Below are 14,608 nucleotides of genomic sequence, written 5' to 3'. Positions count from 1 at the left end.
TCACACTTCCATTTCAGGCCTGAGGCTGGTGGTGACAAGTTCCTCAGCCAGAGCCTCCCTCACACGCAGACACTTCCCCACACACCGTGTCTCCAGCGATGGTCCCTGCGTCTGTCTCTGCGCTCACACAGTGCTCCGCTGTCCCACGGAGGCGCTGTGTCTCTGATCACCGGTTGCGTCTTCCTTATGCATCTCTGTCTGGAGTGCACCGAAACGTTAGGAGGAAACCGGGAAACCTTCACCTGTATTGGGCCTCTGTTTGTTGTTATAAATATAATGGGCTGCTCCATGCTCATTTTTTAGAGGCTGCCCTGAAGGGTCGGGGGCTCCAGTAACTGGAGATGCTGTGTTTTGTAATTTACGAGGGGCATGACCCACGAACACACCCAGCCTACTTGGGAGATGCTAAAGGGTGAAATCAACTGCGTGCGTTTGGAAGGAATTAAAAAATGGATTATTTCATTCTTTGAACGTGCTGGTGAAATGGAGTTTTAAACAGACTTAAAAAAAAAAACGAAGCAATGTGCTACGAGGAATACTCACCTGGCTGCCCCGAATGTACTATTCCACACCAACAACAGTGCACCACTTCAAAGGTATGAACTTAAAGGGTCGTTATTTACTAAAATGAGAACTTTGTTTGCATATTAACAACATGAGTGGTGCACTTTGGGAGTTGTAATATTTACATGCAGCCACGTGACTCTACAAACTTTAAAAACACCACAGGAGCACAATGGGGCCTTGAACGTCATGTCTCCCACCTGTGAGCAAGGCCAGGAGGCTGAAACGTTAGGAGGAAACCGGGAGAATGCAGTGGTGCTGTAAAGACTGAATAAAGCAGGAGCGGTGAGCGGAGGATGAGGTAGGTGAAATACAAAAGCTACAGGCGGGCAGGAGCGGTGAGCGTAGGTGAAATACAGGCGGGGAGGAGCGGTGAGCGTAGGTGAAATACAGGCGGGGAGGAGCGGTGAGCATAGGTGAAATACAGGCAGGGAGGAGCGGTGAGCGTAGGTGAAATACAGGCGAGGAGGAGCGGTGAGCGTAGGTGAAATACAGGCGAGGAGGAGCGGTGAGCGTAGGTGAAATACAGGCAGGGAGGAGCGGTGAGCGTAGGTGAAATACAGGCAGGGAGGAGCGGTGAGCGTAGGTGAAATACAGGCGGGGAGGAGCGGTGAGCTTAGGTGAAATACAGGCGGGGAGGAGCGGTGAGCATAGGTGAAATACAGGCGAGGAGGAGCGGTGAGCGTAGGTGAAATACAGGCAGGGAGGAGCGGTGAGCGTAGGTGAAATACAGGCAGGGAGGAGCGGTGAGCGTAGGTGAAATACAGGCGAGGAGGAGCGGTGAGCGTAGGTGAAATACAGGCGGGGAGGAGCGGTGAGCGTAGGTGAAACGGTGAGCATAGGTGAAATTCAGGCGAGAAGGAGCGGTGAGCGTAGGTGAAATACAGGCAGGGAGGAGCGGTGAGCGTAGGTGAAATACAGGCAGGGAGGACCGGTGAGCGTAGGCGAAATACAGGCGAGGAGGAGCGGTGAGCGTAGGTGAAATACAGGCGGGGAGGAGCGGTGAGCGTAGGTGAAATACAGGCAGGTAGGAGCGGTGAGCGTAGGTGAAATACAGGCGGGGTGGAGCAGTGAGCTTAGGTGAAATACAGGCAGGGAGGAGCGGTGAGCATTAAATGAAGCAAAAGAGGTAGCAAACGGTGCATTACAAAAGTGAGTGCATTACAAAAGTGAGAATTGTGAGCCAACAAATACAAGAGGTAGCAAGTGACGTGTGCAGGTTACAAAAGCGTACAAAGGAAACATAGAGGAATAATACTGCAATATATGGAGGAAGGCTCCGGGGGACCCACGGACAACGTTGGGGCGAGCGGGGGCCCTGAAGCCTGTTTGCTCCCGGACAACGTCGGGACGGGCTGCTAGTATATATATATATATATATATATATATATATATATATATATATATATATATATATATATATACAAATATATATATATATATATTTGCTAATCCAAGGAAAGGGTCCTTCCGGGATCGTTCTCCCGTCGTCAGTTGGCGCGTTTTTTCGGCAGACCCAAACGCCGAACTTATTTCAATGTCCAAACAAAATGCCCATAAGCAATACGCGCACTCAAGAGTATGGATGCTGTCTTCTTTATTCCTTAGGAAACGTTACGCGTTTCGGCACCAGTTGTGCCTTGATCACACGTTAACCGAAAAGACATATTGGCACATTAAATAAAGTTCAGTGAAACCAATGTAAACATAGACGAGGTGACAATGCTATGTAGATCACATTAGTAAGTACATGCGTCGGCCATTTTGGAGTGGTAAACAGTACATGGCAAACAGTATATAGCAGATAGTATTGTAAGGTAGTTGACTTCTTTTCACAATTTTAACTTAACCCCTTCACTGCGGCGGCTATTCCGCCGCAGTGCTAAGGGAGCGGGGCGGCCACGCGGCGGCCGCATGCTGGTGACGGAACCGCTCCGTCACCAGCGTCGGTTGCGCTGTGCTTATGACGGAGCGGTTCCGTCATGGCCCACCCCGCTCAATAGAACGCTCAGCGCAGGCGCGGAATTCGCGCCGCGCAGGAGCGCCGAGCGGGCCATGACGGAACCTCTCCGTTATCAGCACAGCACCACCGCAGCTGATGACGGAGCGGTTCCGTCATCAGCAGGGAAAGGGTTAAACAATACATAGCCAAAATTAACAATTTCATTTAGTTGTCAGAAATCGGCTATATGGCAAAGAGATCGTGCCCTACTGCACTACAATAATACCTCGGGTCAAACAAAATATAATGGTTACCCATCAAAGACAATCCATTTTGGCCTGCAGATACTGCAAAAAATAAGTGTTTGACCAGATCAAAATAAATGTGTATGTCATGAGACCCAAAATGTTCTAGTGGGTGCTCCAAATAAATGTGTATGTCATGAGACCGAAAATGTTCTAGTGGGTGCTCCAATGGTAGCCTTGATTAAGGTTGCTAAATTTCATTCGGTCTTTTTTTTTTCCCTACCCTTTTCTTCGAGGATTTAAAAGAAGATCACTGCACTATTTAGAGATAAGATTTTCACTTATTTGCAATTTGGACATTTTTTGGCTCTATGAAGTACTTATTTTGTGAGGTGAATTAGGTTCACTTTTGTCGGTCACTTCTGTTGCATGGTATACCCAGTGGTTTATTATATGACCAGAATTAGGTTATGAACATTACCTTACTTACCAGTATGGTTGTCTTTAGAGAAGCTGTTTAATTGGGCACTAGATCGAATGAAATTTAGCAACCTTAATCAAGGCTACCATTGGAGCACCCACTAGAACATTTTCGGTCTCATGACATACACATTTATTTTGATCTGATCAAACACTTATTTTTTGCAGTATCTGCAGGCCAAACTGGATTGTCTTTGATGGGTAACCATTATATTTTGTTTGACCCAAGGTATTATCGTATTGCAGTAGGGCACGATCTCTTCGCCATATAGCCGATTTCTGACAACTAAATGAAATTGTTAATTTTGGCTATGTATTGTTTAAGTTAAAATTGTGAAAAAAGTCAACTACCTTACAATACTATCTGCTATATACTGTTTGCCTTGTACTGTTTACCACTCCAAAATGGCCGACGCATGTACTTACTAATGTGATCTACATAGCATTGTCACCTCCTCTATGTTTACATTGGTTTCACGGAACTTTATTTAATGTGCCAATATGTCTTTTCGGTTAACGTGTGATCAAGGCACAACTGGTGCCGAAACGCGTAACGTTTCCTAAGAAATAAAGAAGACAGCATCCATACTCTTGAGTGCGCGTATTGCTTATGGGCATTTTGTTTGGATAAATATATATATATATATATATATATATATATATATATATATATATATATATATATATATATATATATATATATATATATATATATTTAGCTCTCCACCTACACACCTAAATATCTCGTGTTTTTGTTGCTAATAGTCGTTTGCCTTTATTTATAAAGATCTCTAAATATATATTATGCACATTGATCTACCTACCTACCTCTTTCCATACAGTCTTACATATCTGCCTAAACACAGACATGCACATGAATGCATATATATCTATCTATATATCTATCTATCTATCTATCTATCTATCTATCTATCTATCTATCTATCTATCTATCTATCTATCTATCTATCTATTATACAATGCTGCTAAGACCATTGTAGTCAACTGCATCATACTACCTCTTGTGCTCATCTCTCTGATTTACCGTCGTATGTTACCGCCCAGTAACCTCAGAGCCTGCCCTTCTGATGCTGTCAAAAATGATTTCCATAGGGCTAGCCGTCCAATGGGTACAACTTCCTATTTGCGAATTCTGTTACCACCTTCTTTGAGGAGTCAGTAACATCTAAATGTTTTGAGACCGCAACTGGAAACCACTTAAACATCTCATTGAGATTTACAACCAATTGTGCAATTCGAAAAGGCCTTTCTGAATCACAAACAGGAGAAGATACATTTGGAAATGTAAATTTCCTGTCGCAAAACCTGTAATTTTGGAAATTAAAGTGTTTACGACTTGTAAATCCTTAAATTCATTGGGCCCTCCATTCTGCACAGTAATGAAAGGCTCAATAAATGCTACTCATGTGAGAATCCAAGAAGATGGCACACTTCCCATCGAGGGACTGATATGATGGCAAGGAGATACCTCCTCGCTGCCAAGACCTGGAACATCCTCCACTGAGCCTACAACAGACCCAAGACCTGCTGACCTTCAGGAGGATACTCAAGACCTGGCTGTTTGACCAATAGCAGCCCCCCCCCCTTCCCAGCACCTTAAGACCCTCGCGGGTATGTAGTGCGCTCTACAAATGACTGATTGATTGATTGATAGAATGGCAGGGGTTTAGAGGACACAGCCATTTTCTGTATATTTTATTGGGAGTAAAAGAAGGAACCCTGAATTTGCATAAGGGTGTTGTTATACGCAGTATAACTGACATTCTAGCGTATGAATGTGTCCATTTGTTCATGATTCCAGGAACCCTCAAAGATGTCAGGGCTTAGGAAGAAGATTAGTCCGGTGGAATTCTTCATGTGTGTGTACCGGTTTCCCAGCGGTAGCTACCTGCTGACAGGAGTTTGGTCCAAGCTCATTGTATCAAAGGATTAAACAGGAAGTTGGGTGTCCAATGGGCTGAAGTTAGAGTAGCGCTTCCAACACCTGACATAAACATGGCATCTAGCTCTATAGTGATATTTCAGCTCTGAAAAATCAGCAAATATTGACTGGTGATACGAAGTCTAACTACTTTAATGATAGCATGGTAGTTCACCAGTGCCTCTGGTGGTAGGTACACTATTGTGTGTAGAGATGAGTCAATTACATACTGCAAGTTGCTTATTATTGTGTAGATTGTGTAGATTGCAATGTACAGAGTTGACAACAGAAATGACACGAGGTCAAGTAGATTGCAGTATATGTTGCACTAATTCCTCTATTTATTTTTGTCAAAATTGGTAAATATTTTTTTTTTAAATGAGTCATGGGGTCTTAACCCCTTCGATGCGGCCGCGATTGCCCTGGTGTGCTATAAACAGCACGAACAGGGGCGGGCCGTGACGAACCCCAGCCGTCATCAGCACACGAGCACTGTAGTGCATGACGGCTGGGGTTCGTCATCAGCATGGAAGGAGTTAATGTCTCAATCTCCTTTCTATTAGTCCATATGTCAACATCATCATCTTAGCACCCTTTACTAATGCGTTGTATGCTATAAATCAACTATCCGTGACTCGTGCAGGTAAGAGCGGTGTGGCCGTATTGGGGGGGGATTCGACAGACGACCATGAAGAAAACTTGAATAAATAATTAATTTTCCCTTTACGTCGTCTGTCGTAATACCCCTCCACCCCCACCTAGCCCTACCACCCCACTGCCATAACCTGCATGGGCCGCGGCTGAATCCATCCCTAGAAGGCAATGTAAGCTCATATACACACATTACCTACTGCTACAGTGCATGTAAATTCTGAAACATTTTCGGTTGGCGATTCTGGCTGGTAATACCATAGGAGGCGATGGCTGCATCAGAAGGCCACCCTTATCCATGTATCCAACTGGACCATTGTCTCTGGCCAGTGGAGGGGGCGTCCGATGCTTCCCTCTGCCAGAACCAATATTCTTCTGCCCTACCCCGTAAGTTCACCCCCTACGTAACAAGGAAGCCACTGCACACATTTACCACCCTCTCAGAGCAGGTGGCAAAGGTATGCAATATAGACCTTGATGAAGGGGATACTGTGCAGAATACTGCATGGTAATTCGGTGTGAACATAGTTATTCCCCATTTTGAACGTTTTATTCATAATTGCTTGGAACTGGTGGAGTATTACCCCACAGTCAAGGCAATTGCGTGTATAGTGTTTGTACCCCACCAGGTCAGTGCAACTCATAACCAGGAGCAGCCTGTTTTCCCGGTGAAGAAACCAGAGACCCAATTTTACTGGCTAGAATTTCTGGTAGGCACTGGCTGCAGTAGCATCAAACATCCTCCCCTGGTCTCCAACAGGCCTTTTCTATGGCAGGGGGGAGTATGCAAGTGGGAAGAGTAGCCTCACTACTTTGTTGTGCATTCCTCACTGTGATACACCGTCTTCCTGGGTGTGTGTTTTAAGCCTACAGAACAGTCTCTTTCTTTGGGTTTGAATCTTCAGGCTCATTCTCTCACTCAATATGAAACTCATGTTTTCAAATACAGTCTCACAACTTGTTTTTAAATGTCCCTTCCAGGAGCTCAGGGCCACTCATTTAGTGTGAGTGCCAATCCATGGTGCAAAGTCTCACTCGTGTTTTAATAACACACGTTGGCACACAGTCCTCTTTAGGCACAATGCCACTCATTGTGGGTGTAACAGCTTGAAGCACAGTCTCACTCACCATGTTTGAGCACCATGTGTTGGTGAAAAGTTTTACTCACTGGATGAGTCTTGGACCTCACTCTCACTCTTGACCATTCTCAAACGTCAGTGACTGCAACAGAATTATGCACCAAGGATTTTATTCCTACCATATCCTATGTCTTGGACTTGCTGATTGGGTGGGAGTCTGATTCATTTGCTGTCAATCACACACCTTAGAGTAGGTTCCCAGTCACTGCGTGTGAGTCACTCTCTGCGGAACAAAGATTCACTCTCTGCGGAACAAAGATTCACTCTTTGCAGAACAAAGATTCACTCTTTGCGGAACAAAGATTCACTCTCTGCGGAACAAAGGTTCACTCTCTGCGGAACAAAGGTTCACTCTCTGCGGAACAAAGGTTCACTCTCTGCGGAACAAAGGTTCACTCTCTGCAGAAGAAAGGTTCACTCTCTGCGGAACAAAGGTTCACTTTCTGCGGAACAAAGGTTCACTCTCTGCAGAACAAAGGTTCACTCTCTGCGGAACAAAGGTTCACTCTCTGCGGAACAAAGGTTCATTCTCTGCGGAACAAAGGTTCACTCTGTGCGGAACAAATATTCACTCTTTGCGGAACAAAGATTCATTCTCTGCAGAACAAAGGTTCACTCTCTGCGGAACAAAGGCTCACTCTGTGCGGAACAAAGATTCACTCTCTGCGGAAAAAAGGTACACTCTTTGCGGAACAAAGGCTCACTCTGTGCGGAACAAAGATTCACCCTCTGCGGAACAAAGGTTCACTCTCTGCGGAACAAAGATTCACTCTCTGCGAAACAAAGATACACTCTTTGCGGAACAAAGATTCACTCTCTGCGAAACAAAGATTCACTCTCTGCGGAACAAAGGTACACTCTTTGCGGTACACAAAGGTTCACTCTCTGCGGAACAAAGGTTCACTCTCTGCGGAACAAATTTTCACTCTCTGCGGAACAAAGGTTCACTCTTGGGCATTCTCAATGGTGTCGCTGACTCTAGACGGTAGTACACCAGGAACATTGATCTGACACCTCTCAGTCCTCTTCCCTAGGGGAAGACTGAGGTGAGAAGTATGCAAGGAAACAGTCAGGAAGTACAGAGGGGACAGAAAAGAATCATATCGTCTTAATGCTGCACCACACGGAGGCCCCAAGCCTACAAATGAACAGCCATGATTAAATCCCAAAAGTAGGCACTACAGTAAACACAAAAGTGTCCCAAAAGCACCTGAATGACAGGTTGGTCAGGTACAGATGCGGACAGACAAGTGGTAGGAGACAGACAGAGGTGCTGGCGCCAGCAGTGTTTCCTCACTGTAGTGCGGCCTGTAGAAGTTGCAAATGAAGAGCGTCTACAGGAAAAGGGAACTTTCTACCTATGTAGTGAACACTTCCACATGCAAAACTGGCATCGTTAATTCATTATAGGTGTTCCGATTATTTCTGATGAATTAATTTAGGGTTCTACATAAACTTGCCAGTTGGGGATGTGAGAAGCCTTGGCAGGAGACACATTTGCTGTAATGCCTTTCTTTAGTAAAAATAACTTTCTGATATTAAGCTCTTTACCTTCGCCCCTGCCTTACCACCCTAGGGGAAGTACAGAGAGAATGTGGACTACTGTCACTACGTGGAGGTTGGCATGCATGGACGGGATGCTGAAAGCTTATAAACAACCCCCCACTTTGAGGCATTCTATCAATAGTTTATATTTGGCATGCTTTGGGTTGGTGGTGCGGGGTATGACCAAAGCACGGTGGGGTTTACCTTCGAACATCATGGTGACTAATTACCAATTAAGTCAAAGATCTAGTAAGGGAGACCACCCTCCAATGTTGTAAATTATATGCATCCTCGGAGCATCTTATACTTCTTGCCTCTGTTAATGTTTTAGTAAAAAAAATCAAGCTGTAATTGGCAAGATAAGGCAGTAAACTGAAAAAGTAACCGTATTCACAATTTGAAAAGAGCAGATCAACCCGTTATTGAAATGGGAAGGAATTTCAATTCTGTAGAAGAACTGACCCTTTTCTAATTCCCCTACACACTCACTAACCTTTCTATGAGAATTCAGTAGAATATAGCACTTACCTGGCCAAAGGGCATAGAAGTGTTTTACATCAGCACCAGATTGCATTATACAAGGTCAATTATTTTTTTTAAAAGCATAGGAAGATTAAGTGATCCACCGAGAACCAGAGGATGTTGAGCCTACGCCGGGACTCGAACTCAGCAGCTCTGGCCGTTAGGCCACAGGCCACAGTCCACCAACTAATACCTATATCCTATCTATGATGCTGGTGGTACTGCTTCAAGCCAGGAACTGAAAAAAAAACCTAAATTTTTCCTCATTCACTTTATAGCCACCAAAATGTGTAAGAATTTGTGTTTGCTCAAAAGCCTTACTAATGTCTATTCTTTTTTACTTTAACAGAGCATATTGTCTGCATATAGTGTCTGCCCAGCTGCTACACAGCTGGAGCAACAGAATTAGGAATGTCCAAAACACCAGGTTATGATGAGTAAAATGTAAGCCTGGCTGTTACTCCCACTTAATCAGTTGTAATTTGGCAATTCATCAAATCAGGCAGTAACACCATGTAAAAGATAAATGTGGATGCACGGGAACAACACACAATCAGAACTTGTGTGACTGTCGTTTACGCCCCTTGTGTTCTATTTTTTTGTTTTGTTTTCTTATTGCAAAAATAGATGCAAGAAAGAATTTCACACAAAAATATTGCGCTCAATATTGGTTGTTCATTTTTTGGAATTTCGCATTCTTTTTGTGGAATTTTGTGGGATTACATGAAACGAATTACGCGAAATTCTCACGCCCCTAGTAATATTTAGAAGAATTATGTTCAGATGATTTGTATTTTATATAACATAACTTCCTGACATTTCGTGACTACAGATACTACGGGGCATATTACCAAGTGGGGCGATCGGCAATTATCGCCGGTTTAGCGGCCGTTTTCGGCCGCTAAGCGGCGATAATTCTATCGTTATATTAGCAAGCTGTCGCTAACTGATGTTAGCAACAGCTATTAGGCGATAGCGAGTGGTTTGGGGCCCGCTTTGTATGTCAGCGATATTTATCGCTAATGACATGCAAAGTTGGCGTACCCAACCTGTTAGCGACTGAAAGCAGTCGCTAAAAACGCTATCGCCTATTAGCAAGGCGGGCGTGGCGATGGAAATATTCCCGCTATCAACAAAAACTAACGCCTGCTCAGACCAGTTCTTAGCCATGTTATCCAATGGGAGGTGGATAACATGGCTAAGAGCATTTCGTTGCTAATGCGTGAATATTGCTGTATTCTCAGCGATATTCATGCTATCGCCGGAAAAATTATCGCTTTGAAGATAAACGTTGCTAATAGCAGGTTATCTCAGCGATAATTTCCGGCGATGCTTAGCGATAAAAAAATCGTTGCTAAGCCTAGTAAGCGATAAATATCACTACTGGTTGGTAATATGCCCCTACGTCTTTTAAGTTTCTTAATAGTAATACACCGATTTTAAACAGTGCTACAATCCACAGTGAACATTCCTAAGCACTGTAGATAGCAGCTGTTACTATTAGTTCATTTATTGATACTGAACCTACTGACGATGTTGTTCCTGTTGGGAAACCAACTTGTGAGACAAATCAAAGAGTTGTCAGCAGTGACTCTAACCTCATGAGCCATCTTGTCTGCCTGGGAAAATATGCTGCAGTCTAAATGTATAAAGACCTTTACACTTACTAAAAATCGTGTTTGCTCCAAGCCCTCTGATTGGCTTAGATGAGTAGATGGCCAAAGACTAAGTGATTGCTGATGTTTCTGGCAGACGGGGCTTCCATTCACAGCTGCAGCACGGATCCTAAAGAGGGGAGACACAAGGCTTCCATTCACAGCTGGAGCACGGCTCCTAAAGAGGGGAGACACAGAGCTTCCATTCACAGCTGCAGCACAGATCCTAAAGAGGGGAGACACAAGGCTTCCATTCACAGCTGCAGCACGGATCCTAAAGAGGGGAGACACAAGGCTTCCATTCACAGCTGGAGCACGGATCCTAAAGAGGGGAGACACAAGGCTTCCATTCACAGCTGGAGCACGGATCCTAAAGAGGGGAGACACAGGGCTTCCATTCACAGCTGGAGCACAGCTCCTAAAGAGGGGAGACACAGGGCTTCCATTCACAGCTGCAGCACAGATCCTAAAGAGGGGAGACACAAGGCTTCCATTCACAGCTGCAGCACGGATCCTAAAGAGGGGAGACACAAGGCTTCCATTCACAGCTGGAGCACGGATCCTAAAGAGGGGAGACACAAGGCTTCCATTCACAGCTGGAGCACGGATCCTAAAGAGGGGAGACACAGGGCTTCCATTCACAGCTGGAGCACAGCTCCTAAAGAGGGGAGACACAGGGCTTCCATTCACAGCTGGAGCACGGATCCTAAAGAGGGGAGACACAGAGCTTCAATTCATAGCTGCTGCACGGATCCTAAAGAGGGGAGACACAAGGCTTCCATTCACAGCTGGAGCACAGCTCCTAAAGAGGGGAGACACAAGGCTTCCATTCACAGCTGCAGCACGGATCCTAAAGAGGGGAGACACGGAGCTTCCATTCACAGCTGCTCCATGGATCCTAAAGAGGGGAGACACAGGGCTTCCATTCACAGCTGCAGCACGGATCCTAAAGAGGAGAGACACAGGGCTTCCATTCACAGCTGCTGCACGGATCCTAAAGAGGGGAGACACAGGGCTTCCATTCACAGCTGCTGCACGGATCCTAAAGAGGGGAGACACAGGGCTTCCATTCACAGCTGCAGCACGGATCCTAAAGAGGGGAGACACAGGGCTTCCATTCACAGCTGCTCCACGGATCCTAAAGAGGGGAGACACAGGGCTTCCATTCACAGCTGCAGCACGGATCCTAAAGAGGGGAGACACAGAGCTTCCATTCACAGCTGCAGCACGGATCCCAAAGAGGGGAGACACAGGGCTTCCATTCACAGCTGCTGCACGGATCCTAAAGAGGGGAGACACAGGGCTTCCATTCACAGCTGCTGCACGGATCCTAAAGAGGGGAGACACAGGGCTTCCATTCACAGCTGCAGCACGGATCCTAAAGAGGAGAGACACAGGGCTTCCATTCACAGCTGCAGCAAGGATCCTAAAGATGGGAGACACGGAGCTTCCATTCACAGCTGCAGCACGGATCCCAAAGAGGGGAGACACAGGGCTTCCATTCACAGCTGGAGCACGGCTCCTAAAGAGGGGAGACACAGGGCTTCCATTCACAGCTGCAGCACGGATCCTAAAGAGGAGAGACACAGGGCTTCCATTCACAGCTGCAGCAAGGATCCTAAAGATGGGAGACACGGAGCTTCCATTCACAGCTGCAGCACGGATCCCAAAGAGGGGAGACACAGGGCTTCCATTCACAGCTGCTGCACGGATCCTAAAGAGGGGAGACACAGGGCTTCCATTCACAGCTGCTGCACGGATCCTAAAGAGGGGAGACACAGGGCTTCCATTCAGAGCTGCAGCACGGATCCTAAAGAGGAGAGACACAGGGCTTCCATTCACAGCTGCAGCAAGGATCCTAAAGAGGGGAGACACGGAGCTTCCATTCACAGCTGCAGCACGGATCCTAAAGAGGAGAGACACAGGGCTTCCATTCACAGCTGCAGCAAGGATCCTAAAGAGGGGAGACACGGAGCTTCCATTCACAGCTGCAGCACGGATCCTAAAGAGGAGAGACACAGGGCTTCCATTCACAGCTGCAGCAAGGATCCTAAAGAGGGGAGACACGGAGCTTCCATTCACAGCTGCAGCACGGATCCCAAAGAGGGGAGACACAGGGCTTCCATTCACAGCTGGAGCACAGCTCCTAAAGAGGGGAGACACAGGGCTTCCATTCACAGCTGGAGCACGGATCCTAAAGAGGGGAGACACAGAGCTTCAATTCATAGCTGCTGCACGGATCCTAAAGAGGGGAGACACAAGGCTTCCATTCACAGCTGCAGCACGGATCCTAAAGAGGGGAGACACAAGGCTTCCATTCACAGCTGCAGCACGGATCCTAAAGAGGGGAGACACAGGGCTTCCATTCACAGCTGGAGCACGGATCCTAAAGAGGGGAGACACAGAGCTTCCATTCACAGCTGCAGCACGGATCCTAAAGAGGGGAGACACAGGGCTTCCATTCACAGCTGGAGCACAGCTCCTAAAGAGGGGAGACACAGAGCTTCCATTCACAGCTGCAGCACGGATCCCAAAAGAGGGGAGAAACAGGCCTTCCATTCAAAGCTGGAACACAGCTCCTAAAGAGGGGAGACACAAGGCTTCCATTCACAGCTGCAGCACGGATCCTAAAGAGGGGAGACACAGGGCTTCCATTCACAGCTGGAGCACGGATCCTAAAGAGGGGAGACACAGAGCTTCCATTCACAGCTGCAGCACGGATCCTAAAGAGGGGAGACACAGGGCTTCCATTCACAGCTGGAGCACAGCTCCTAAAGAGGGGAGACACAGAGCTTCCATTCACAGCTGCAGTAAGGATCCTAAAGAGGGGAGACACGGAGCTTCCATTCACAGCTGCAGCACGGATCCTAAAGAGGAGAGACACAGGGCTTCCATTCACAGCTGCAGCACGGATCCCAAAGAGGGGAGACACAGGGCTTCCATTCACAGCTGCAGCACAGATCCTAAAGAGGAGAGACACAGAGCTTCCATTCACAGCTGCAGCACGGATCCCAAAGAGGGGAGACACAGGGCTTCCATTCACAGCTGCAGCACAGATCCTAAAGAGGAGAGACACAGAGCTTCCATTCACAGCTGCAGCACGGATCCTAAAGAGGAGAGACACAGGGCTTCCATTCACAGCTGCAACACAGATCCTAAAGAGGAGAGACACAGAGCTTCCATTCACAGCTGCAGCACGGATCCCAAAGAGGGGAGACACAGGGCTTCCATTCACAGCTGCAGCACAGATCCTAAAGAGGAGAGACACAGAGCTTCCATTCACAGCTGCAGCACAGATCCTAAAGAGGAGAGACACAGAGCTTCCATTCACAGCTGCAGCACGGATCCCAAAAGAGGGGAGAAACAGGCCTTCCATTCAAAGCTGGAACACTGATCCCAAAAAGGGGACACCCAGGGCTTCCACTCAGAGCTGGAGCACTGATCCCAAAAAGGGGAGATTAAGGGCTTCCATTCACAGCCGCACTACTGATCCCAAAAAGTGAAGTCAATGCCCACTTGTAAATATATGGATCAGCAAACTGGGATAGGTTTTTGGGGCACCAGTTTGATTCTAGGAGGTAGTCAGTGGGAGTTCCTGAAGGAATCTTAGGAAAATCTGACAGCAAATTGGAGTATAGCCTGTCAAGACTTTCAGGGAGGATATTTAGCTGAGGTTGTGCTAATTATGACCAATGGAGTGAAATTGTATTTTTCTGGTGGCAAAGTTGGTGGACGTTTGATGCGGAATGGAGAAGCAGGTCGATGTAAACCGCTATCCCTTGAAGTAATTAGAGTTCTGATAGGTTTCACTTTTCGTTGCTCTCCCCATCTCCATTCACATATGCAAGGTAGCATCATGTGTCTAACTGATGAAGTATACACTTATGCTCTTACGTTATTTTTACTCCTTATGTGATTATTCA

The 14,608-nt window shown here is 46.4% G+C and overlaps 1 protein-coding gene across 1 annotated transcript in view; it reads right to left on the bottom strand.

Moving 5' to 3' along the window:
• SHANK2 (SH3 and multiple ankyrin repeat domains 2) overlaps positions 1-14,608 on the bottom strand; it is a 208,203-nt gene that overhangs the window by 171,241 nt on the left and 22,354 nt on the right. The window lies entirely within an intron of this gene.

The sequence above is a fragment of the Lissotriton vulgaris genome, unplaced genomic scaffold (genome assembly GCF_964263255.1).
Source record: "Lissotriton vulgaris unplaced genomic scaffold, aLisVul1.2 SCAFFOLD_1445, whole genome shotgun sequence".
NCBI classification, from domain to species: Eukaryota; Metazoa; Chordata; class Amphibia; order Caudata; family Salamandridae; genus Lissotriton; species Lissotriton vulgaris.
Note: the sequence above shows the minus strand (reverse complement) of the source record. Positions and strands in the feature narration are given on the sequence as shown.